Source organism: Polypterus senegalus, chromosome 4 (assembly GCF_016835505.1).
Source record: "Polypterus senegalus isolate Bchr_013 chromosome 4, ASM1683550v1, whole genome shotgun sequence".
NCBI lineage: Eukaryota > Metazoa > Chordata > Cladistia > Polypteriformes > Polypteridae > Polypterus > Polypterus senegalus.
Window position 1 is genome coordinate 211159157 of NC_053157.1, and position 27824 is coordinate 211186980.

General features: G+C 38.7%; 1 protein-coding gene across 6 annotated transcripts in view; it reads right to left on the reverse strand.

Annotated features, from left to right (window-relative positions):
• Window positions 1-27824, reverse strand: part of exoc6b (exocyst complex component 6B) — a 608337-nt gene that overhangs the window by 402551 nt on the left and 177962 nt on the right. The gene's annotated exons all lie outside the window — the stretch shown is intronic.

Genomic DNA, 27824 nt, shown 5'->3' on the forward strand with positions numbered 1-27824 from the left:
AACTGAACCACAGACACACGAAATAAGTTAACCAAGCAGTGTGGTAGATGGTAAAACTTTAGTGTAGAAATTCAGAGTCAGAATTTATGAACTTCAAAACTAGATTTGATGCTATTTTGGAAGAATTAAGTGGACAGGACTGACAGGCTTTGTTGGGCTGAATGGCCTGTTCTTGTCTAGATTGTTCTAATATATTTGGAGATTTTTCAGGTTAGGAAAACAGATGTTTCAAGATTAATTATTTTAATTAGTAATTATATTCTCCTATTATGAACAAGAGGGTGGCAATTTCATCAATGTCAATTAGCTCATGCAAGTAAGACATACAAAAATGGCATGGAAACACATTTATTTGAAATTAACACCCAAACAATACATATTGCACTTCAGAAGTATAAAGAATTACATTGAAACACTATAAGATGCTAAGGCAGCTTATTTTTCTGAAACTGCGATCAGCATCTATTATTCAAATGTTACTTCTTATTTTAAAAAGTTTACTAAATATTCTCTTATATTGAAGAATTCAATAATGATTTTTAAAAATTTGACTATTTAATCAATGTGCCCCACACCTCCAATAAAGCATATTACTAAACTATGAGTTTAGCCATTGGCTCAAGTCTATAAGATATGACCAGAAAACCAATACAGTGATCCCTTGCTATATCGCTCTTCAACTTTCGCGGCTTCACTCCATCGTGGATTTTAAATGAAAAACATATCTAAATATATATCACAGATTTTTCACTGGTTTGCGGATTTCTGTGGACAATGGGTCTTTTAATTTATGGTACATGCTTCCTCAGTTGCTTTGCCCAGTTGATTTCATACAAGGGACTTACTGCAAGATGGCTGAGAAGCTACCCAATCAGAAGCACGTATTACATATTAAATAAAACTCCTCAATGATATATGATATGGTTCCCGTGCGGTGCTTTGTATACTTGAAAGCCCAAACAGCACGTATTGATTTTTGATTGTTTGCTTGTCTCTATCTCTCTATCTCTCTGACATTCTCTGCTCCTGACAGAGGGGCTGTTTGCACACTGGCCTAGAGGATACCAACGTTCCTTTAAAAAATGCTGAAAGACTACCTTCACATTGCTGCCTTCCTTGTAGCTGCTTTGTCCGATGGTCCCTCTCATACTTAAAAGCCCAAACAGCCCTATTGATTTTTGATTGTTTGCTTTTCTCACTCTCTCTCTGACATTCTCTGCTCCTGACGCACACTCCTTTGAAGAGGAAGATATGTTTGCATTCTTTTAATTGTGAGATGGAACTGTCATCTCTGTTTTGTCATGGAGCTCAGTTTAAACTTTTGACTAAAGGGTGTTATTTCATGTCTAGAGGGCTCTAATAATGTTAGAAAATGTACTTAGAATGCCCTCAACAGGTTTTCTATCCTCTAACTGCGAAAATATTTGATTTATAAATAAAGAATCCTACTTCGCGGAAACTCATTTATCGCGGCAGAGTCTGGACCGGATTAACCACGATAAACAAGGGTTGACTGTAATCCAAAACTTGGAGTATAATGTCTCCTTGGATTTTACCTTTAACTAAACTGTTCTGTTCAGGTTCAATTTCTCAGAAAATCTAACATACTAAATCTGGTGTAAAACTAATGGACCGGTAGTATCATGTTAATTTTAAAACAACATTATTGAAAATCAGTGGAATATTTCAGGTTATGCAGGGCCCAGAGGTCCTCTGATTGTGAGAAGAAAAAAAATCAATAACAAAAAACATTATGTCAGAAGCTGCCAACTACTAATGTATTGATGTGAAAATTTGCTTTTGGTGGGAAATATCGAAACTCGACCAGGTGACTTAATGATAAAAACAATACACTTGAACCTCACTTAACGTGTAGACTGACAAATGATTTAGATAGTGTAATATTTCTCTCTGAATTCTTTAAATACAAGTGGTGAAGACAACACTGAGAACACTTTAATCTGTTTAAGATGCCCACAGCAATTTCTCTGCTTTATTCATCTGGTTTCATTTTTCTGCAATGTTTACTAAGGTTTCAGTGGTCAGAAACTTGCTTTTAAGACAAAAAGAAAAGCGATACAACAGTACAAATCAAGTCACAATAAGCAGAAATGGGGTATATTCCAAATCAGACAAATTAATTTTCAGATTTATTTTACCCAACTGAAAGGCACATGTTTTTAACAATTTAACAAAACCAACTCTGGCAGAATTTTCTTAAAAGGCAAAAAAAAAAATCCCATGCCCATTTGATGAATCTAAAAAGAAAATCCTTTACAGGCAGTGCACAGTAACCAATAACCCTTCTGAATGTCCAGCTTCAGCACAGTCAACTAACATTTTCTTTTGTTTGTCCAAATACACAGTAAATTACCTCAAACTAATGGTTTAAAGGAGATATTTTTAAGGTAACTGCCCCCATGTCGAACAAATTACACATCTCTTTGTTATAAGCAGTTGTTAACACTAGAATCCTTGAAGCCTGTGAAAATATTCGTAATGACAGGCCACCTTAATTTTTTTCGCACCTCCTCATCATTGTGTTAACTGCACACTGATAGTCACGTTTATTTTGCAAATGTGTCAGTCAGCCACAGGTAGGCAGCCTACTTGCCTATCCCCCATAGCGAGGCAGCTGAAGTCAGACACAAAATTCTCACAGCCGAAGTCTGTTTATCTGGGAGTAAGGTGTCTGGAATTGTATAGAAAAATAATATTGCTACTTGAAATACATACATTTTATGTGTGTTCCACGTCTACAATGATCTGTGTAAATATACGATAACAGGAAATCCGAGGCAATACAAATATTTTTCATATTATAGTAATAATGACAAAATGCTGATGTGAAGTATGTAATATGTGAAAACTGAAGTCCAATATCAAATAAACACTTTCACAAAAGGTATAACAAGTATACTTTTATTCAAGATTAAAACCGATAAAAAAGAAACTGTTCAATTTACATGTTGCTATCAATGTGTGAAAACTGAAACCCAAATATTAATCGATATGAAGTAAAGACGTTTGCATGCATGTGTGTGTGTTTGCGTCTTTCACAGTGTAAACGCGGCAATTTCACATATATCTGCTTCACTGGTGCATTGACACCACCATTATTTCATAATTTAATTTAACAAGCATATATATACTGTTTCATGGGAAACTGTAGAAACAAATTTGGATATACTTAATAGCTTGACATATTAAGATTGTTATAACACAATATAAAACAATGCAAAATGAAAATAGCACATTTCAAGTGTCTTATTCTGTAATAATAATTGTTAATAGTAATTAGTAATAGTAAATAGTAATTAATGTCTGTAAACTGTTAATAGCTTCTTAAATTACATATAAAAGATGTAGTGTTAACAATAACTTGTGAGCAATTCTTAAGTACCAGGAAAGTTGCAGCACCACTAGAAGATACACAAAAAAACTGCAACGAGTAGCACCACTGGGTTAAAAGGGTCATTTTGCATAGACCAGGCAAAAAACTGCCTTTGTAGTGTTATGCTCGATAGGGTTATATGGGGACAGTATTATGAATTTTCAAGATTCTCAAAGGCATGAATTATACTCATCAACTTGAATTCTTTTGATTAGTGAATCACACACTTATAATATCTGTAGTAATTAGCAGAAAGTGCATCATCACACAAAGTGTTACAGTAACTTGGAACATACTATCATACTAATTCAACTCAAGCTAAAAACCCTGTTTCATACTATTTCATATCAGTGTCTCAACCAGATATACTGTATGTATTAAAAGACATTCATTAGTTTTTAAAAGTCTGCTTTTTAACAGATTTTACAACATTTGTAAAGAAAAATCAAGTAATTCTCAGCATATTTGTGAACTACTACCCAGGAACTGATAATATAAAGAAAACCAGCAGTATAACTCTGAGAACTACTTCCAGCTTCTCAAATTTTAAAACACCTTTTTATTTTACAGCTCATGTTGATAAAACAAAAACACATTTATTCATCATTAGTATACTTCTTTCACCCTCTTTGCAGCATGTATCTCTAGCTAATCTAACAAGTGTCAGTCAGATTCCTGTAAACTATTACTGTGTAAAGATTAGGCAGTTTCAAAATCCTGGATTTTACTGAACAATGAAACCTGAGGAAAAAATATCTGCATTACTTATAACATTTTCAAAAGCAATGCAACTTTTTATAATATAGTTTTTACTATTCCATACTTTTGTCTTTGACACAAGGCTACCAAAATCGATTTCAGTTTTCTAAAATCCAAAAGTGGCTGACCACTCTTAATCCTGTGCTGATTTAGTTTAATGACCCGGGGACTTATATATAAAATGAGCTTCACTAAGAAATGTACCTAATGTCATTCCTTACATAAGAATCTGGATGTATAAAACACAAACTTGGTGTGAAAACAGGCTTAACAATGTGGCAAATTTTAACCATTCTAAAGTCCAACTCAGATTTTTTGGTACTGGAATTTTAGCAACACAAGGCGGCAGAATAATAAAGCTAACAAAAAAATCTCAATTCAATGGTGCATTTCAATGTTGCACCGGTCACAATCGAATGTTACTGAACTAATTATATCACAGTTATATGGCATTATGCTGTCAGCTGGGCATATCACTGGATGTTTACTCCCTATCTTTCAAGACAACGACCCAATGTGATATCGGACCAGTGTAAAGAAAATTACCAACGATACTAGCCATCCCACCAATAGCCTCTTCTGTGTGCTGGACCTGAAGATCAGTTCAAAGAGACTGAGGAGGAATTTGTTTCCACAGTTCATCTGCATCTTGAATGAGTAAAGTGACTAGAAATACAAGATGCCCTACTGTTAACTCTCTTACATTATAGTTATTTAAGTTAATAATTTATAAATCACATTTTTAAAATTCTATCATAATACATATTGTTGCATTAATTTAATAAAATGGATTTTATTGATATTTAAAAAGTCATGTCTAATTGTTATTGTCCTTTTATATTAACCTTAAATGCAGCATCCTTAGAGTTTAGCAACTAAGCATTTCAATACATATTGTACTGTATGTATAATGTGTATACAACAAATAAAATTTTAATGTTGACCAGGAACTGAAATGGCTTGCCTTTAAAAGAATACACAAATCCAACTTAATATCAGGAACATATAGTCAACTCCAAAAATACTGGCACCCCTCAAAATAGTGAAAACCTTTATATAAATAATACATACAAAGATTTTTAATATTCCTGAAATTTTGGAGTAATTGTTGACTATTTAATAAAATCAATTCCTGCAAAAGTGTTGTTTTATCTTACAAACAGTTTATTTTGTCAAAAACGTATGTAGCAAAATTATTGGCACCATTGAAGAATACAATAAATAACACCAAATAAATTTTCACTGCTTTTAGAGTCTAGAATTGTTGTCTATGGCCATTTCCTATTTCACTGGGGTATAAAAAGGAGGTAACACGTAGGTAAAACCAACATGGAAAAGACAAAAGAGCTCTCAACTCAAATGAGAAAAAAAAAACTTGCTGATCTGCACAGATTGGTGAATAAGTATTCAATTAAAATAACCAATAAGCACAATCAGGACTATAAAGTTTGAAAAGCATGGAACTGTTGAAAATTTACCAGGAAGAGGATGCATCTGCATATTGCCCCCACGCACAGTAAAGAGGATGCTAAGAAAGGTAAAGAGGAGCCCAACGATCACAGTTTCAAACTGCAAAGTTTAGTTGAATCTTGGGGATTCACTGTTTCAAAGTAAACTGTGAGGTGGCACCTCCATGACCAGAATCTATACAGATGAGTGGCACAAAAGAAGCACCTCATGAGTCCAAGACACAAATCCCTACATCTCAGCTTTGCCACGCAACATTGGAGATACAACTCCAATGGGTGGAGTGGTGGCTCTGAGGCTAAGGATCTGCGCTGGTATCCCGAAAGGTTGCCGGTTCGAATCCGCGTCACTGCCAAAAAAGATCCTACTCTTGAGCAAGGCCCTTAACTTGCAGTTGCTACAGGGGTGCTGTACAATGGTTGACCCTGCGCTCTGACCCCAAGGGGTATGCAAAAACTAACAAATTCCTAATACAAGAAATTGTATATGGCGAAATAAAGAACAGAACAAAACAAAATTGGAATCATGTGTTGTTGTCAGATGAAACAAAAATGTAGCTTTTTTGGCCAAGCATACCATTCCCATGTTTGGCAAATAAAGGGAACTATATACAATACAGTTAAAATATGGTGGCAGCTCTTTGATGCTTTGGGGCCGGTTTGCTGCCAGTGGTCCTGGAGGCCCTTGCTACGGTCAGTGGCATAATGAACTCCATTAAATACCAGAACATTTTACCTGAAAATCTGGTTGCCTCTGCGAGAAGGCTGAAACTGGGCTGTGATTGAGTCTTCCAACAAGAGAATTATCCAAAATATGCATCAACAGGGAACTGGGTGCAGAAACACAGAATAAAGGTTTTGCTATGGTCCTCCCAGTCTCCAGATATGAAATCAATTGAAAATCTGGACTCAAATGAAGAAAGCAGTTCACAAGAGAAAACTCAAGAATCTGCATGAGTTGGAAATGTTCTGCATGGAAGAGTGGTCCAAGTTCCCGTGACAAGTGTTCTCCAGCCTTGATAAGCACTACAAAAAGAGGTTGAGTGCTGTCATTCTCACCAGGGGAGCCTGCACCAAATACTGACAATTAGGATGCTAATATTTTTGGAATCTGCCTTATTATGAAAATTTGTGGTACTGAAGAAAAGCTTTATTTTATTCCTAATGTCTATTTGTCAATACAAACATGACGCTTACTCAAGCACAAAATATCACTCAATGCACATGTGGTCTCTTGTATATATTAATTTTTGCAATTTTTCAAGAAGGGTGTCAATATCTCTGGATTTGACTGTAAAGCCAAACCACCACTCCATGACACCAAACAAACCTGATGTCACATTACGCAGCTTCTACTCGTGGGGATGTCAGATTTGCCGACTGCAGCTGCTGATCTCGTTGCTGGAACATGTCAGTTTAAATGACTGAAAATTGCTGCCAATGTCTATTCTACCAATTGAGAGGCAACCCTTGAGAATGGCCTTGTTCACCACTTTTTGTGGCAGCCAATAATGTGCTGCCTGACAGCTGGCACTGTACAAAGAGTTAATATGTTAACAGCTATGGCGAGTGTAGCCAAAGTCTCTGCCCTTTTTTCCATTTTGTCTTAGCTTATAAAAATGTGAGACATCAGAAAGTCAAGCCTCTCTTCAATTTGCAACGTTCAAAACACAACTTCCTTATTACTAGTAATTACAGTCAGTGCACTGTACTTCTCAATGAGTCAAAGCAAAAAAACAAACCTCAGTCTTGTCTTGTCCTTTGCGTGACATGGACGGCTAGAGCTAATCTCCATTAGCGGCAGTGTTATTTCACCCTTTTGTTTACTATCATCCCTAGGTATCCTGTATTTACATTATACACAAGCATAAATAAGCATGGGCAGCAAATAAAGGGTTCAGAAAGAAAAGGATAAGGCATCTAAACTTTCATCAAAGTCAAAGCTGGCCTCAAGGTCATGGTATGGCCTACCAGAGACTGACCTGGAACAGACGGGCGAAGGAATTGATCTGCCAAGAACTCATGCTGCAGCATCGCCTCCAATGAAAAACTAAAGTGGGAGTGAAAATGCGAGCAAGACAGGCAAGGAAGATTCGATTCTAGTAGGATTATTAGAACTGAACAAGGCACTTTCATCGCCACTGTCAACTGCAGTTAACACCCCACCCTTACTCAGCCACATCAACCCCAAACAGATTCACAACTCTGCCTACAGTGTGCGGAGAAGGCCAAAACAGCACTATTCGAGCTGAAGAAAATGACTTCCATACTCAGGGGGGTAATAAATTATATAAAGACTAATATAAAGAAAGATATAAAGAAAGAAATAATGGACCTAAACAACAAGAGTATGAAACAGCATCAAGATGGAAAAGATAAACGTTTAATAAATAAGTTTACTACAGCCTTTACAGAAAGTCAATGAAAATTTGATGAAAACATACAGGAAAACACAAGCAAGCTAGACAGTAAAATTAGAATACTTGCTGTTCAGATTGAAGATGTGAAGCAAATGTTTACAACTTCTACTGACACAGCTGAACAATAGACTTCTGCCACTTAAGAAAAGGCAATGGCTGCAAAATCAGAATGCAAAGTACTCGCTGACAAACTGGCCGCGCTGTAAGATGGATATAAAAGGAACAACATCACTATTGAAAGTCTCCCTTAAAAACAAAGTTCAAACCCAGTGAAATTCATAGCTGAACTATTCTCTAAAGTTACTGGAGAGGACTTCAAATCGGACACCAAGATCTTAGCAGCCTACCTGGATCTAATGACTCAAAATCGAGAAGCCTTCCTTGTCTCGTCAACAAACTACTAGCCAAACAAAACCTCATGTCCCTATAAGCGCATTCATATTTTCCCAGCTGCTAAACGTGCCACATGCTACAGAATTAAACGGTGTATACGCAACACTGATATCATACACCCAGCCATATTAAAAGTAATTACTTTTAAGTAATTTTTTTTGGTCTCGTCCGATGCGAGAGATGGACGTCTGAAGTGGAGCTCCGCTAGCAGTGGTGCTATTTTTCATATTATTTGCTTATTATTCTGAGATATCCTGTATTTATTCAACCCGAGAGGGACCGCTACAGTATATGTAAACACATATAAACATGGCCAACAAGAAGGGGGTCCGAAGAATCAAGACTAAAGCTACATCCAAGCTGCGATCAGCAAGCCCTAGTTCGAGATCGGCCTCTCAGAGACAGACCTGGATCAGATGGGCGAAAGTACAGACTCCTCGGGACCACGGTCCGCTACATCGTCGCCTGCTGAGAGCGAAAAGGGGAGCGAAGGTGCGATCGTGAGTGCAGATGTGGATAGCTCGCCGATTGGAGAGGATTACCTGAAACTGGAAAAGGCCGGGAGGTCCGCGGCTTCAGTTACGCAATCACGCGGGACTGGAGCAGCGGGACACCGGCTTCAGCAGAGTCTGCTGCTTCATCTACGGTACAAGAAGGCACATTTGAGCTATCTGAACTGAAAGTGTTGCTCGCTGACCTCAGGCAAGATATAAAGAAAAGCGAGAAGGCTAATGAGAAAGCAACGGCAAAGGCACATGAGAGACTGAAACAGGAGATGAAACAGGCCAATGAATGTCTGCGACAGGAAATCCAACAGGCAAATGAAAGGCGTCAAGAGGTACAGCTTGAACTTCGACAGGTGCTGGGTAAAATTGAAGAGCGCATTGAGAAAAACTCGGCTAAACTGAGCACGCTTGCTGATCGATTGGAGCATCTTAGTGAGACATTCACGAATCGGATCGAAATAGCGAACATCTAGCTGCCAGTGCCGAGGAAAGAGCAGTAAATGTCAGTTGAATGTAAAAACTTGGAGACAGACTGGCTGCTTTAGAAGATGGGAATAGAAGGTATAATGTCAGAATTGAAGGCTTGCCGGAGAATCGAGAAAGTTTAAACCGTGAAATTCGCAACTGAACTTTTTCTAAAATAATCGGGGCGACTTTAAAGCAGAATCTGAGATAGCAGCGGCTTACAGCGTCTGGATCAAACACCGTCAGACCCGACCAAGATCTTTTATAGTCCGTTTTGAACGATTATCATTTAAGTTAGAGGTGATGGAACTCCTCAGGAAAAAAAAGGAAGATATTATATATGAAGATTGCCAATTCGCGTCTTCCCTGACTTCTCTCCAGCAACAGCTATCAAACGCCGCCTTCTATAATATTAAACAGCGCTACGGCAAGCCAATGTCAAATCGGCCTCCTGTATCCGGCAAAACTGAAAGTGGAATGGCAGGGTCATTTCTATGTTTTCGCTAGCAAGGAGGAGGCAGAAAATGAGTTAAGAAAGCTGATCCGGGACTATTCTGATACATAATTGTGAGTCATGGCGGTAAATGATAAAGCTAGGATTAATAATCTACTGTCTGATCTATTTGTTTTAAAATACGGGTTTTTATCAGCATATATTCTCATATTCTTATATTATTATTACTTACTTATTACTTATCATTACTTAGTATTACTAGGGCTAAATGTTTGTGTTTTATTGTGCTTAATTACGTTTTCCTCCTCTTTTTTTTTTTTTTTCTAATTATTTCATGTGTACCCTAAATGAGACTGTTCAATATCATACCCTTGGTTTGCTGTTATTGCTATTACTGCATTAAGACTTGTTATGCTTGTTTTGGACACATCTTTAACACCATCACCTGGGTTTATTATCTGGGGATATCATCTTAATGCACTAAAATTGATGAAGATTATATGTATGTATGTATGTATATATATATATATATATATATATATATATATATATATGTGTATATATATATGTATATATATTAAGTGCAAAATTCTTTTCTTTTTTTTTTTTTCTTTTTCCTCTTTTAAAGACTATATTGGTAACAGATATCTCTATCTTTTAACCTTAAAGCGCCACTGCATGGGGGCTTGATGTGCTTTGGACGTGCTCTGTCTCTGGGTATGTCAGAGGACTGGGACTGCATGAAGTGGGTTTTAGCCTCACCTGGGGAGGCAAAAAGGGAGGGTGGGGGTTAAGGGGAAGAGAAAGAGAGCAGGCTTGATCTATATCTAATCTATCATCTCAATCTTTATAATTATAACTATCAACGTAATAATAAGCTGCATGGCAACAACTCTTGGGGGAATAGGAAATTAAGACCTAAACTATTTCACTTCCAGTTAAGACTATAATATGACACCAAAAACTCAGAATCAGTGTCTCCATGATGGGACAGTTAACCGTAAGCTGGAATGTTAAAGGCCTGAATCACGAATTAAAGAGAAAGAAAGTACTTTCTCACCTAACAGGTCTAAATGCTAAAATAGTATTTTTACAGGAAACCCACTTACTAAGTAAGGATCAGTTCCGGCTGCAAAAAGACTGGTCTGGCCAAATGTTCCATTCTAGTTTTACAAAGAAAACTAGAGGGGTGGGAATTCTCATACATAGAACAGTACCATTTGTAGCATCAGATGTAGTATTGGATCCTGAAGGGAGATATGTGATGGTCATGGGAGACTTATCTAACTGTAAAATGATTTTGATAAATGTTTATGCACCTAATGTTGATGATAAGGAATTTATACAAAATTTATTTGCATCCATTCCCAATCTGAACACTCATAAACTTATAATGGCTGGGGACTTTAATTGTGTTCTAAATCCACTTTTAGATAAGACTTCCTCCACAGGGGAACGCAACTAACACCGCAAAGATAATTACAAAGTTTATAACTGATCACAACTTATCAGATCCCTGGAGGTTTTTAAACCCAAATTCAAGAACATATTCTTTCTACTCACCAGTACATCATTGCTACTCAAGGATTGATTACTTCTTTATAGATAATAACTTCTTGCCTAAGATTAAATCTTGTAAATACGATGCTATTGTTATTTCAGACCATGCTCCGATGATCTTGGAGCTGAAATTACTAAGCCCCATACACTCACCCGCAGATGGCGTCTCAATCCGCTTCTATTAGCTGACGAGAATTGTACTGAATTTATATCCAAACAAATTGAATTCTTTCTAGAGACAAATACATCCCCTGAGATCTCTGCAGGAACACTCTGGGAAACTCTTAAGGCCTTCTTAAGAGGACAGATTATCTCATATCTTTCCCACAGAAATAAATCCGAGCGAAGAAAGTAGCAGAGATAAAAGCGAAATTACTAAAATAGATGAAGAACATGCCAGACTACCAAGCGAGACTCTACATAAGAGGAGGCAGGCTCTACATTCAGAATTAAACCTCTTGACAACTAAAGAAACCGAACAACTAATTTACAAATCCAGACATCATTATTATGAACATGGAGAGAAGCTAATAAGCTTTTAGCGCAACAAATTCACAAGCAAGAAGTGCAACGCAATCTCGTAATTACTAACACGAATGGAGATAAAATCATCGAACACAAAAATATAATGTGCACTTTTAGAGACTACTATAAATCCCTATATACTACTGAGTTTAAAGAAGACAATATACAATCTAATGCATTTCTGGATAAATTACAGATACCACAAATTGACGCTATTAGTGTGGAGGAGCTCGATAAACCTCTGTCATTATCAGAATTACTGGATGCTATAAAGTCACTCCAAGGTGGAAAAGCAGCAGGCCCTGATGGCTACCCTGCAGAGTTTTACAAGAAATTCTCCGCTCAGCTAGCTCCCCTCCTATTAGCAACATTTACAGAAGCCAGAGATAACCAATCTCTTCCACAAACCTTTCGCCAAGCACTAATCACTGTCTTTCCAAAACAAAATAAGGACTTATTACAATGTGCATCATACAGACCAATTTCACTTCTGAATAACGACGTTAAAATACTCTCTAAAATCATAGCTAGAAGGATGGAGAAAGTGCTCCCTCAATAATATCACAAGACCAAACTGGATTTATTAGGGGCCGACACTTATCTTCAAATCTTGACGCCTGTTTAATGTAATATACTCACCAACTAAATCAAACACCCCAGAAATATTATTATCATTGGATGCAGAAAAAGCATTCGACATGATTGAATGGAAATACCTTTTTACTATTTTGGAGAAGTTTGGGTTTGGCCCGAACATTTGTGCATGGATTAAATTACTGTATACTAACCCAGAAGCTTCAGTTTGCATCAATAACATTTGCTCAGACTAGTTTAAACTAGAGCGTGGCACAAGACAAGGATGCCCTTTGTCACCACTGCTGTTTGCAATTGCCATTGAACCACTGGCAATACATTGTCGAAATACTGATCAGATAAAGGGGATTAGCAGAGAAGGACTGGAACAGAAAATCTCATTATATGCAGATGACATGGTACTGTATATATCGGACCCAGAAAATTCTGTGCCTGCAGTCTTAGCAGCACTCACAGAATTTCAAAAGCTCTCTGGTCTCAGAATTAATCTGAATAAAAGTGTACTCTTTCCGGTGAATTCGCAAGCATATAATATTAGATTAGACACCCTTCCTTTTATCATTGCAGAACAGTTTAAATACCTCGGGGTAAACATCACAAGTAAACATAAAGCTCTTTATCAAAAAATTTCGTCGTCTGTATGGAAAAAATTAAACAAGACTTGCATAGATGGTCAACCCTTCATCTCACACTAGCTGGAAGAATTAACACTGTTAAGATGAATATTCTTCCTAAGCTCCTTTTTATTTCAAAACATACCAATATACATTAATAAATCGTTCTTTAAGCAATTAGATTCAACAATAACCTCATTTATTTGGAATTCTAAACATCCACGCATCAAAAGAGCGACCCTACAAAGACAAAAGGCAGAAGGCGGCATGGCTCTACCTAACTTCCAGTTTTATTACTGGGCGCAAATATACAGTCGATAAGAACCTGGACACAAATAGAAGAACATACACAGGCATGGACCGCAATAGAAGTAAAATCCTGCAGTACTTCTTTGTATTCCTTGCTTTGTGCTCCAATAAACACACGTTATCGGCAATACACTAATAACCCAATTGTGCTCCACTCACTTAGAATCTGGAACCAATGTAGAAAGCATTTTAAGACGGAGAAGCTTCTTTCTGTGGCACCCTGCAAAAGAACCACCTCTTTCAACCCTCACAAACATATGCAGTTTTAATATCTGGAAAAATTTGGAATTAACTTGCTTAGAGACCTTTATATAGACAACGTCTTTGCATCCTATGAACAATTACGTTCCAAATTTAACATTCCAGCTACAAATTTCTTTCACTATCTTCAAATCAGGAACTTTGTTAAACAGAACCTTCCAGATTTTCCTCATCTTGCACCCTCATCCACGCTGGAAAAATTATTGCTCAATTTCAAGGAGTTAGACTCCATCTCTACAATATATAAAATCCTTTTACAATCCCTTCCTTTCAAAGATCCAAGAGGACACTGGGAAAATGACCTCTCAATTAATATATCAGAAAAGGAGTGGAAAGTAGCAATGCAGAGAATTCACTCAAGCTCCATATGCAAAGCATACAATTATACAACTCAAAATTATATATCGAGCACATCTGTCTCGACTAAAACTCTCCAAAATGTTTCCAGGGCATGATCCAACCTGCGAACGTTGCAACCAAGCCCCAGCCTCACTAGGTCACATGTTCTGGGCCTGCTCCAAATTAACATTATTCTGGACAAAAATTTTTAATTACCTCTCAGACAGTCTTGGACTCACAATCCCTCCTAACCCATTAACAGCTGTGTTTGGGGTTCTTCCAGAGGGTCTTAAAGTGGAGAAAGACAAACAAACTGTGATTGCATTCACTACACTGTTGGCACGCAGACTTATTCTGATAAACTGGAAGAACCCAAACTCTCCTCTTTTAAGTCAGTGGGAAACTGATGTGTTATATTATTTAAAATTGGAAAAAATCAAATACTCAGTTAGAGGATCTGTGCAGACTTTTTCAAAACATGGCAGGATCTAATCAGTAATATTTTGAAATGATTTTATAAAGCACAGAGAATTTGTTGATTTAGGTATTTTTAAAAGCCTTAAATTTTACACCGTTTGGCTTGCTCTCTCTCTCAAGGGTGGGGATCGATCTGTTCTTAGCATAATTCTTTTTTTTTGTAAAACTTGATTGCTATGTATTGATTGTAATAAAATTAATAAATAAATAAATAAAAAAAAAAAAAAAGTAATTACTGAAAGTCAGTTTTACATTTTTAGCTCTCTGAATGAAGCAGGAAAAGAGTTAAGCAGAATGATCCCAAAATCTTTCTGAAACACAATCATGAGTCATACTGTGATCTGACAAGGCAAAGAAGACTCTGCTTGCAACTTGGACCATTTGTGATGCGACATTTGCCATAACCATACATACATTCTATTTCCTTTTTGGCCTTTTTTTATTTTTAATTATTATTATTATTATTGGAATCTCTTTCAAAGAATATGTGTACGCCTTGATAACTACAAAGTAACTAGCCATTTTCTTTCTTTTTTATTTCATATTCTTGATTTACTGCATTGGGAACGTACTATCATACATTATTTCGGTCTCCAAGGGAGTTGCTTAACATCATTCCCTAGGTTTATTGTAATGGGACTGCACGTTCAAGATACCTCAATTTTAACCTTTTTTACACTGCTGCTGGGGGGTTAATTTTGTTCTGGACATGCTCTGTCTCTCTTTGAATGTCAGAGGTCTTCCCCACTTAGGAAGGCAACAAATTGGAGTGGGGGAGGGTGGGAGAGAGAGAATGACAGCTTTGCTATTTCTTACTTATCCTTTCTACCCCAAAAACCGCTAATGCATAAACAAAAATAGGCTTCATAGTCTTATCACCTGGCAATAATATGAAATCTAGGTCAAAGCTAATAAATGTAAAAATGTACTACCTTAAGACTAAAATAATGTCAACAAAAGTTCAGAAGCATTTTTTTAGGACCAAACAGTGAACTTTGCAAGCTGGAAGGTCAAAGACCTCGTTCATGAATTAAATATAAACAAAGTATTTGGTCACTTAACAGGTTTAAATGCCAAGATCGTATTTTTACGGGAGAGTCACACAATAAGTAAGGACCAGTTTCAGTTGCAAAAGGATTGGACTGGCCAAAGTTTTTAATCGCCAGTCATTAGTTGATGAGCACTGTACAGAATTCAAATCCAAGCAAATTGATTATTTTCTGGAGACTAATTAATCCCCAGAGGTCTCTGCAGGTATACTCTGGGAAACTCTGAAGGCATTTTTAAGAGGACAGATTATATCATATCTTTCTCACAAAAATAAATTGGAAACCATGAAGGCATCTGATTTAATCAGCAAAAATACCAGAATAGATCTAGAATATGCCAGGTCTCCAAATGAGGCAGACACATTTTGCAATCAGAATTTAACCTCTTGACTACTAAAGAAACGGAACAGCTCATCTTTAAATCTTAACATAATTATTATGAACACAGAGGGAAAGCAAATAAGATTGTAGCACAACAAATCCATAAGCAGGAAGTCTGCAATGCAATTAAAGCAATTATCAACATATGCAGAGATAAAATCATAGAACATAAATATATAACCCACACATTTACAGAGTATTATAAGTCCTTATATTCCACTCAGTCTTGAGAAGATAAAACTTAACCTAATGAGTTCTTTGGCTCATTACAGATACCACACCTAAATGCTCCTAGAGCCGTGGAACTGGATAAACCTCTGACACACTCAGAATTAATAGATGCTATAAACTCACTTCAAAGCAGAAAAGCAGGCAGCCCTGATGGCTACCCAGTGGAATTTAATAAAATCTTTCAAATAGGTTAGCTCCACTATTATCAGCAACATTTACAGAAAAAACTAACCTGTTTAATTTTATCAGAGCAAGCTGTAAGCTAGTTATATTTGGTAACTGTGCATGTCACATTAAGCCTCTGATTCACTAATATTATGAAAATGAAGAATACAAATTAAAACCACTGGAAAAGTCATTTATTTGTGACATAGTCTTAAGTGGACAATCCTGCTTACACTTTGTTCTCATATATAGTTGTGGAATACGGCCATAAAACTAGTTAAAGTCTAAATTTCCTCTCGGCCTCATACTGATGACAGTACTAATTATCTACTGGGCTTAAAAATAATTATTGTAACACTTTTTGATGAAACCTATGAATTTCTAAAAAATCCTGTGCTCCATAAGGTGGGTAGACATTTGGATAAGTGGCATTGCAAAAACACACAGAAGCTATGTGCTCTTAAAAACAGTGCACAGAACAGACAGTGAGGATTAAGCAGATGCACTGAGGGGTATGGTACAGTTCTCTTAATATTAATCTAACAGATTCTATGACATCTGCTTTAAATACATACCCCAATGCAGCCAACAGATTTCCATTATCTTACACTGCTTGTAAGTTTACTTTTAAGCTTATCTCTTCCTATTTAATGCTTCCATTTTAAGCAGGCATTAAAACACATCATCTTTAAAGCCATATTCACTGCTGATGTAACAGTGTAAATTGTTTTGAGAGTTTCTGAAAATAACTACCTAAAAAATATTTTAAAGTGCTGTTATGAATCAATCTTTTTGTCACCCTTCTCTCTCAGCAGCTGTGATATTAGTTGTGATATTAAAGTTAAACAGTTCATATTTCTTTATGAATGCACATTTCTAAAAGAATGGTCTTTATACCTTTATATCATAACTTGACAGGAAACCACAGAAATAATTAAGCAAACAAGTAGTTCACTAATGATTGAACATGTTGTTGTTTGAGCCAGTGATGCATTTTTTTTTTGGTGTTTATTCCCAAGAATCTATTAAACTATGATTACAACATCACTCTCTGTAAGTTAATAATAAAAAAAATTCAATGCAAAATGCAAATTAATTTTTATTCCCTTAAACAAGTCAAGTACACAGTGTGTTATTTCTTCATCTTTTTTGGTTATACAGTACACCCTTGAAATTCACGGGGGTCAAATTTCTAGAGCACCTGCGAATTGTGGAAAACCACGAATTGTGGATGTGGTTAATAAAATGCCTGCTTTTATAGTTTAAACCCTAAATATGCCCCCAAAACACTTTACTTTAATTTCAACCTCAGCTTCATATCTATCCATCCATCCTCTTCCGCTTATCCAAGCTTGGGTCGCAGGGGCAGTAGCTTGAGCAGGGATGCCCAGACTTCTCTCTCCCCGGGCACTTATTCTAGCTCTTCTGGGGGAATCCCGAGGCGTTACCAGGCCAGTCGAAAGACATAGTCCCTCCTGCGTGTCCTGGGTCTTCCCTGGGGGCCACCTCCCGGCTGGACATGCTCTGAACACCTCTACAGGGAGGCATCCAGGAGGCATCCTGATCAGATGCCTGAGCCACTTCATCTGACTCCTCTCGATGCGGAGGAGCAGCGGCTCTACTCTGAGCCCCTCCTGGATGACTGAGCTTCTCACCCTATCTTTAAGGGAAAGCCCAGACACCCTGCAAAGGAAACTCATTTCAGCCGCTTGTATTAGCAATCTCGTTCTTTCGGTCACTACCCATAGCTCATGACCATAGGTGAGGGTAGGAACAGAGAGCGACTGGTAAATTGAGAGCTTTGCCTTATGGCTCAGCTCCTTTTTCACCACGACAGACCGATGCAGAGCCCGTATCACTGCGGATGCTGCACCAATCTGCCTGTCGATCTCACGCTCCATTCTTCCCTCACTCGTGAACAAGACCCCAAGATACTTGAATTCCTCCACTTGGGGCAGGATCTCACTCCCAACCCTGAGAGGGCACTCCACCCTTTTCTGGCTGAGGACCATGGTCTCGGATTTGGAGGTGCTGATTCCCATCCCAGCCGCTTCACACTCAGCTGTGAACTGGTTCAGAGAGAGCTGAAGATCACGGCCTGATAAAGCAAACAGGACAACATCATCTGCAAAAAGCAGTGACCCAATCTTGAGTCCACCCAACCGGGCCCCCTCAACACCCTGGCTGCACCATGAAATTCTGTCCATTAAAGTTATGAACAGAATCGGTGACAAAGGGCAGCCCTGGCGGAGTCCAACTCTCATTGGAAACGGGTTCGACTTACTGCCGGTGATGCAGACCAAGCTCTGACACCGGTCATACAAGAACCAAACAGCCTTTATCAGGGGGTCCGATACCCCATACTCCCAGAGCACCCCCCACAGGATTCCCCGAGGGGAACGGTTGAACGCCTTTTCCAAGTCCATAAAACACATGTAGACGGCTTGGGCAAACTCCCATGCACCCTCCAGGACCCTGCTAAGGGTGTAGAGCTGGTCCACTGCTCCGCGACCAGGACGAAAAACACACTGTTCCTCCTGAATCCGAGGTTCGACTATCCAACGGACCCTCCTCTCCAGAACCCCCAAATAGACTTTTCCAGGGAGGCTGAGGAGTGTGATCCTTCTATAGTTGAAACACACCCCGGTCCGCCAATCCAGAGGCACTGTCCCCGATGTCCATGCAATGTTGCAGAGATGTGTTAACCAAGACAGTCCTACAACATCCAGAGCCTTGAGGCACTCCGGGCGTATCTCATCCACCCCCAGGGCCCTGCCACCAAGGAGTTTTCTGACCAGCTCGGTGACCACAGTCCCAGAGAAGGGAGAGCCCACCTCCGAGTCCCCAGGGTCTGCTTCCTTATTGGAAGGTATATTACTGGGATTGAGGAGGTCGAAGTACTCCCCTCACAACGTCCCGAGTCGAGGTCAGCAGCGCACCATCCCCACCATATACAGTGTTGACACTGCACTGCTTTCCCCTCCTGAGATGCCGGACGGTGGACCAGAATCTCCTCAAAGCCATCCGAAAGTCGTTCTGCAAGGCCTCCCCAAAATCCTCCCATGCCATAGTTTTTGCCTCAGCAACCACCGAAGCTGCATTCTGCTTGGCCTGCCGGTACCTATTAGCTGCCTCCAGAGTCCCATAGGACAAATGGGTCCGGTGGGACTCCTTCTTCAGCTTGACGGCATCATACACCACCGGACTCCACCAACAGGTTTGGGGATTGCCGCAACGACAGGCACCGACCACCTTACAGCCACAGCCCCGGTTAGCCGCCTCAAAAACAGAGGCACGGAACATGGCCCATTCGAACTCGATGTCCCCCACCTCACTCGGGACGTGGTCGAAGTTCTGCCAGAGGTGTGAGTTGAAGCTACTTCTGACAGGGGACTCTGCCAGATGTGCCCAGCAGACCCTCACAACATGTTTGGGCCTATCGGGCCTGACCAGCATGCTCCCCTACCATTGAAGCCTACTCACCAACAGGTGGTGATCAGTTCACAGCTCTGCCCCTCTCTTCACCCGAGTGTCCAAGACATGTGGCCGCAAGTCCGACGACACGACCACAAAGTCGATTATCGAACTGAGGCCTAGGGTGTCCTGGTGCCAAGTGCACATATGAACACCCCTATGCTTGAACATGGTGTTCATTATGGACAATCCATGACGAGCACAGAAGTCCAATAACAAAACACCGCTCGGGTTCAGATCGGGGGGGTCATTCCTCCCAATCACGCTCTTCCAGTTTTCACTGTAATTGCCCACATGAGCATTGAAGTCTCCCAGCAGTACGACGGAGTCCCCAGAAGGTATACCCTCTAGCAAACCCTCCAGGGACTCCAAAAAGGGTGGGTACTCCAAACTGCTGTTCGGCGCATACGCACAAACAACAGTTAGGACCCGTCCCCCCACCCGAAGGTGGAGGGAGGCCACCCTCTCGTCCACCGGGGTAAACCACTATTAACAGGCTCCAAGTCAGAGGGCAATAAGTATGCCCACACCTGCTCGGCATCTCTCACCGGGGTCAACTCCAGAGTGGTAGAGAGTCCAGCCCCTCTCAAGGAGATTGGTTCCAAAGTAAAAGCTGTGCATCGAGGTAAGCCCGACTATATCTTGCCGGAACCTCTCGAGCTCGCGCACTTGCTCAGGCTCCTTCCCCCTCAGAGATGTGACATTCCACGTCCCAACAGTCAGCTTCTGTAGCCGAGGATCGGACAGCCAAGGTTCCTGCCTTTGGCCACCACCCAACTCGCACTGCACCCGACATCCTTGGCCGCTCCTACAGGTGCTGAGCCCATGGGAAGGGGGACCCACGTTGCCTCAAGGGTCCCATGAGTGCAGGCCCGGCCACCAGGCGCTTGCCATCGAGCCCCAACTCCAGTCAGCTTAATACATTACCTAAAAAAAAGAATGCAAAGGTAAACCCATATACTGTGCAGTAGTGTACTATGTCTCCCGTAGTGCTAGAATGTAAAATACCGATGTCACCACTATATGTATTGTAATTCATTCAAGCGTGTTTTCATTGCCAGAAGCCTTAGAAGGTGCAGGGCGTTTCAACAGCATTTTAGGGTTTTAACCCTTAAACTGCCACACACTTGGGGGTTAATGCATCCCTGGACGCCAAATACGTTTTTGCTGCACTTTAAGTAAACGTCACAATTCACAAAGAATATGTAAAATTTTAATGGAAAGCTTTTTTTTCATGCAAAGAGCATTACAATTACTGCAACACTGATCATTTTACACACTGCCAATGAACTGTAAAAAATATTTTAAAAACTACTGGAACAATATGTACAAGGTGCAACTGACACCACTGATGAAATTCACTACTCACCGAGTCAACTGCGCTTGAATTGGCTGCATACAAGCACACAGAGGTAAACGCGGACGCTGGCAGGCTAGTCTATTGCAGCAGCTCAATCCCAGAGACAGTGAGGCTGCAATGCTGCAGAGGCTGGCAGTGATCATAAGCTGACTTCTCAACGAATGTACAGCACTGACTGATCAGCTCCGGTGTGCTGGTAAATTACACTGGGAACTGACAATAGCCGGTTGCGGTGTTCAATAAATGTACATTGCCGAATATACTTGGCTCCTACGTGCTCATAAATGGCACTAAGAAACGACTATAGCCGGTGGTAGCAGTTTAAGGATTAAGAAGAACAAAATGGAAAACACGAGAACACTCAGCTGGAGATGTGTCACAGGGCAGCAATCAATCAGCAGCAAGGAGAAATGAATAACACTATAGTGATAGACGGTGATTTATTTATTTTTATGGTGGAGATTCTAGGGATGCACCCAGCCTTGACCCTACCCGCACACACTCATAAACAGAGACAAAAACAAAGCAAACTGGTAATCAAACAGCAAATAAAGAATTTAAAGAAAACAAATGAAAACAACAATACCACCCCTGTTCCCCTTACAGCAATTATACATTAAACACAACAAAGCACCAACAAAACACACACAGTAAAATCCATGAAAAACAAAATGGATGAAATGTAATGATGAAGATAGATAGTCCAGAGATCCGCATGTTAAATGGGAATGTAAAGATAGTCCTACCAGTAGTTCCTGAAATGGCGAAGACAGGTGGACGGGTTCAGGAGCGCTCTTTTCTTTACAGGATAGCAATGAATCTACTTACAGTCCTCATGTATACAAGCAGACGGCAGACAATCCAGACCCCAACCACGAAACAATCAAAGACAAAACAAAGAAGTACAGGTAACCCAACAGAAGGCAGACAGAGAGACTGGAACTTGAAACACAAATTACAAAAACTTTTTTTCCGTTTGGTCACTGGCCCCCTTTTTAAAAGCCGTGCTGACATCCTTTGACCCCAACAGCCCCTGCACCTTCACTCAAGACCAATCGGAGCCACTGCAGGGACTGCCGGGAGTTGCAGTTTCAAATTCTACTTTCACCATCCCAAGCCGCGATTTCCTCTACAGTTGCTTCCTGTTCTCTCTACAGTACAGCATTGCCATGAAGAAAGAAAAAAAAAAATTGCAGAAGATACTTGCGACTTCTGCTAACAGTTATTAGTTAGGCTCTATGGGAAAATCCGTAAACGACTAAGGCCGCAAACCCTGAACCACATCTTTGCGGGGGTCTACTGTATATAAAACCTGCAGCTGATCTAAGGCACTCTTTTTCTTATTACTGCTTCTTTCCTAAATATATGAAGATTAGAATGATGTTACCTACTCAGTAGAAAGCACATTTCAGCCCTCTGACCAAGGTACTAGCGGAGAGTAACAGAGTTATTTTGATGATGAGGTTACTCTTCACAATAACTGTGGTGAGACAAACATTTCCTTTGCATTCAAAGATACAGTGGCAATACCAATATACACTGGAGAGTATGAGGAGCTGTACTATAGCCTCTTACAGTGTATATTGCAGAAATAGGTACCATATTTGTTTAATTTGTGACAAATCATACCAGCTCCTTCATCTCTAATTTTAAAATGTAAGAACAGGCTAGATATATTTTTTACATTTGTTAAAAAAAAAAAAAAATTCACTTTGTAAAACTACATCATACGTCAAATATATACTGTACTGTGATTGTAAAGAAATAACTTTGACTTGAAACTTACCAAACTTAGACTTTAAATTCTAGACCTGTGTAGAACTGAAATTTTCTTCACCAAGAATGTATTTAGACCCGTGTAGAACTGAAATATCCTGCACCAAGAATGTTTAATTTTAGTAAAGTACTGAATTTGACATTTTTGCTAGTAATATTGTTACCAGCACTAGTTATGGCTAGTACACAGGTTTTGACTTAAAAAGTTACTTCCAGGCATTCATATTGTCATATTGAGTAAACAGTCTCAGATTCCAAGACATACCACTTGTTGGAATGCAGACTTCTCTGCCTTATCTGATAAGATGATCAATACCAAACCAAGTAACATCACAGAGACATCTCTCAGAGGTACCAACTAAACACCAAAATTCAAACAAACCACTATGGGCTTACAGTTAGGTCCAGAAGTATTTGCACAGTAATACAATTTTCATAATTTTGGCTCTGTGCGCCACCACAATGGATTTCAAATGAAGCAACCAAAATATGATTAACATGTACACTAGCAGTTTTAATTTAAGGCATTTAACAAAAACATTGTGTGAGCCGTTTAGAAAAGACAGACATTTTTCTACTTTCTCCCATTTTCAGGGGCTCAAAAGTATTCGGACAGTTGAATGGCAAGCTGCTCTACAGCCAGGTGTGAGCAGGTCCCTCATTATTTCATTAACTATTAAGCAGGTAGAAGAAATGGAGCTTGGCTGTCATTCCTAAACAGCTCATTCTATATTTCTTTTAAACCCTTTGTATTAATGCTGAAAGCATACACTTCAATCATGCAATTATTACCGGATTACAAATCCACCGTAGTGGCATTTAGAGCCAAAATTATGAAAATGTTGTCACTCTCCAAATACATATGGACCTAACTGTGTTTCCCTTTACTCTAAAGGGCACCTGTGCTGGACTGGAATGGTGGTAGACTTGTCTGTATTGGAGCTGGACGTGGATGCCATTAGTCCAAACCTTGCCGAGAAACTGCAAAAGCACGAACAGAGAGAGACCATATACGAAAGGCATCATATCTGTCTTGCTGAAAACGGCAATTGAATGATCACCAGCTGCTCAGAAGATACGATTTTGCTAGCAACAAGACGACCATCACAGAGTGTTTGTACCTAAAAAGAAACCGCGATACCAAACGGAATGCGAGACCCAAGGCAAAGAAGGAGGAACGCTTCTAACACAAAACAAATAAAGCATGATAAAGATCCTTCCATGTGTCTAGAAAAAGTCAACAAGGAAAGGAATAAAGTATTACTTTTAGTATATCTATTTTGATCCCAAGAACTTAAAATTGTAACTCAGTAGATAGGGCAAAGCCAAGTATTTCATTGTACTATTAGTGTATGCATGCATATATACATACATACACACACATCACTAAATCTTCATTGATTTGGCATCCTTCTTTATGGGTGCCTTGTAAATTGTGTTAAATAACTACCACTATCTCAGAAGGCAAGGCTGATAATTTATTAGTTAAGTGATAAAGAATTCTCTTCTATTAGAGCAATGCTTTCTGAAAGGCTAAGGCAACACTTTGCTTTGACTTGTCATAAAAGGCCAGCTTGGGATTTCACTTTTATATCATCGTATTCCCTTTGTGTTTGTGCTTAGGTCTGCGAAATATAGCAACCAGTTGTTTATATACGGAAAACTTGCATTGTCCACTTTCACAAATGTACTGTGATTGCAAACATTATATCTGTACTGTATATACTTGTGTGAAATTACTAATCCAATGGTAATACAGTCATCTTTTCAAAATGCTATTATATCACTGTGATACACTGAATTGAAAATCTGAGGTCTAAAAATGTGCTCGATTCTTATGACTTATTTTTTATACTTAAGGGCAGTGTGGCATAGTGGTTAAGGATTTGGACTTGAAACACTGTGACAATAGGTTCAAATCCTACAACTGACACTGTGTGGCCATGTTACACATGAGCAAGTCACTTTGGATAAAGGTGTCAGTTAAATAAGTAAATACTGTATAAATGTAAATTCTGAAGGTTATACATTTACTCTGTTGTTTACTTTTACATTACTTTTCAGGGATATTCATTGTAGCAAATTACATTTACCTATTTTTGAAGCATACCAGATGGTTGGTGAGTCAAGTGGAAGACAATTATATACTTGGATTTCCAATTTTAGGGTGAATAAAAACAGAACTAGGGGTAGCAACAGGGGGAAACATTGGATTAGAGATATTGTTTTCTGCCAGGAATACTTGTTTCTCCTGTGTAATAATGAAAACATGACAGAGCTTGCCTCTTCATGAAATGCATGAGAATTGGTCTTTAATACTAATCAAAGTTACAACTCCCTCAAAAATGGTTAATCCAATTCAAGATCTTGGGCAGATAAAGCCAACAATGACAGCACTGGACTCAAGGGAGGAGAAAACTTTGATAGAGTGAAGCAGTAGGGCCTTTAAACTTCTAAATATTATAAAGTAAATTGCGAAGTATTAATTTTTTTTTAAAAAGAACTAGTTGCAAATGACAAGAGAAAAAACAAATTTCTATCTTTATATATTCTACATAAAGTAAACCTCTGGGGTCTATTCTAACTAAAGGGGCAAAAAGTTACCACAACATACTGTTGGATCTGTACTAAAATTCTGAATTTGGTACTTTTGGACCCCAGTGCCTGTAAAATAACAGTACCAAAGCACGGTGGAGATGGTGCTTAGGGGGTCTCCATTAAGCCCTGATTGATCTGAAGGTCAAAAAGGGGATTTTGGGTGGGATTTGATGTTTGTTGATTCCACTAGAAGTATGAATCATGTTGAAACAATGGGAAAAGGATGTTCCAATTGCATCAACTTAATGGGAGAAGGAACAGGGTGGTCCGATTGCGTTGGGGCATCTATTTTTATTTCATGAAGTCTATAAAATGGACATTTTTCACAACTGCAATAGCGATAGTCGGTTGAGGTTTGACTGGAAAGCTGACATTTACTTCCAAACAATCCAAAATGCTGGTACCAAACCATTTTACAATTTGGGTTTTTCAGTACTGGTATATTGTGCAACCATACCATAGTGTAGAGAATTTTATATTATGTCCTGTAACTTATGACAACATAACCATTTCCAGGTCCACTTCCAACTTGATCAAAATGACAGTCACGTACGTACTATATTTTCAGAATTCAATAAAGATTACACATTTCCCAGTACGTTTTTGACAATCTCTGTAAACTAAAAACACAACTTTAAGTACACAATAATAATATTATCCCATTAAGAATATTTTCTTATACAGTATGTCATTGAAACTAGAGAGAAGCAAGCTGAAGCTCAAGTTATTTTGTTGAAAGTAAGAAATGAAAAATACTTTTAAAGCAATGGCTTTAAAATCCCAACTGGATGTACTATATTAATTAATTAAAGTGAAAATAAAATGTATTAAAATTTTATACATAACTATTAGTATTAACCACTTACCTGGAAAAACTTCTTTTGATATATTCTCTACCTCCTTTAAAAATGTGGCTTGCAATGTAAAATATATATCAGCTGCACCTTTTCAATTTTGGGTTTAACCTGTTGCTCTTTTGCATTTCAGGGCCAGCTTTGCTGATACTACATAGTCGAACTGTAAATCACTACAGCTTTACCTACATATAGAGCTGCACCTTTTCTACTCCATTTTGTTATCATTAACCAACATGTTCTTAAAATTGAAATCATCACGGCAAATGTAAAGCTAAACAAAATTAAAAGTATAGTAGGCCATTGCAGTTATGAGGTATAAAAAATTCATTTTCCTGACACAGAAAATTGAAGGGATACCTGTCAAAAAAGCTGATGTTGGTTTTGGAAGTTCCAACATTAACATCATGAAAAGACTCCCTAAACTTTTTTCTCACTCATAGAAGCTTAACTTTGAAGGTAAACAATGAACTATTACTGTACCTGTAATGTGGTGTAGAATGATGTTCACTGTAGGAATGTGTTGTAGCCCAAAGCTCACAGCATGACCCCAAAAGTAACTGGAGTCTATGTTACAGCATCACTGTACACATAAACGAATTATTGATGTTTGAGTACGGCTTATCTATAAATACAACATTTACTGTAATAATGCTGACCTTTTTATTAACAAAACAAATCTGAAAACTTTTCTTTCAGTTTTTAGGCAACAGTATATAAAAGTAAGACAAAATGCATCTGACAGGGAAATGCTAATCTTGCTCTAATTTTTGGATCAAAGATATCAAATTATTTCTGATCTGAAAAGTTCTGCAGAGTGACCTGAGAGTAAGCAATGACTGAAAAAACTAAACAAATATAAGAGGCTTCTCTAAGTAGTACCAATTATATTTCCACAGGATATCAGATAAAGGAATTAAAATTACAGTGTGATATTTCCTCTTTTCTGAAAGTAGAAATCTGACGGTTTGCCTTTTTTCTCTTTAAAACAACCCTATTTACATATGCCTTGCTGGGGCTCATGCCAACTCTCCCATGAGCCCTTTGGTTTAATCACATCAGAGGGAACTTTAACTCATGCTTTCAAATCTGTAACAGATTCAAAGTCTTGCCTTTAGGGTTTTTGGGGATTTTGGAGGAGTGGGAGTTTAAGCTGGAAGCAATGGAGAAGCATACATACCATCTCAACCACTTCTCCAAGTAATTATATTTCAACTTTGGCTGAACTACTAGAAACGTCAGGGTCTCACTTTGTTGCCAACAAGAGGAAAGGTCTTGAGGTCAGAGACAAGACGCAGTGAGTTTTTGGTGACTTAAAGTTAACAGCATCGTATTATAACAGGTCACAACTCCCACAAGATGGCTTCATTGCATTTACAGTATACAGGTACTACATAATG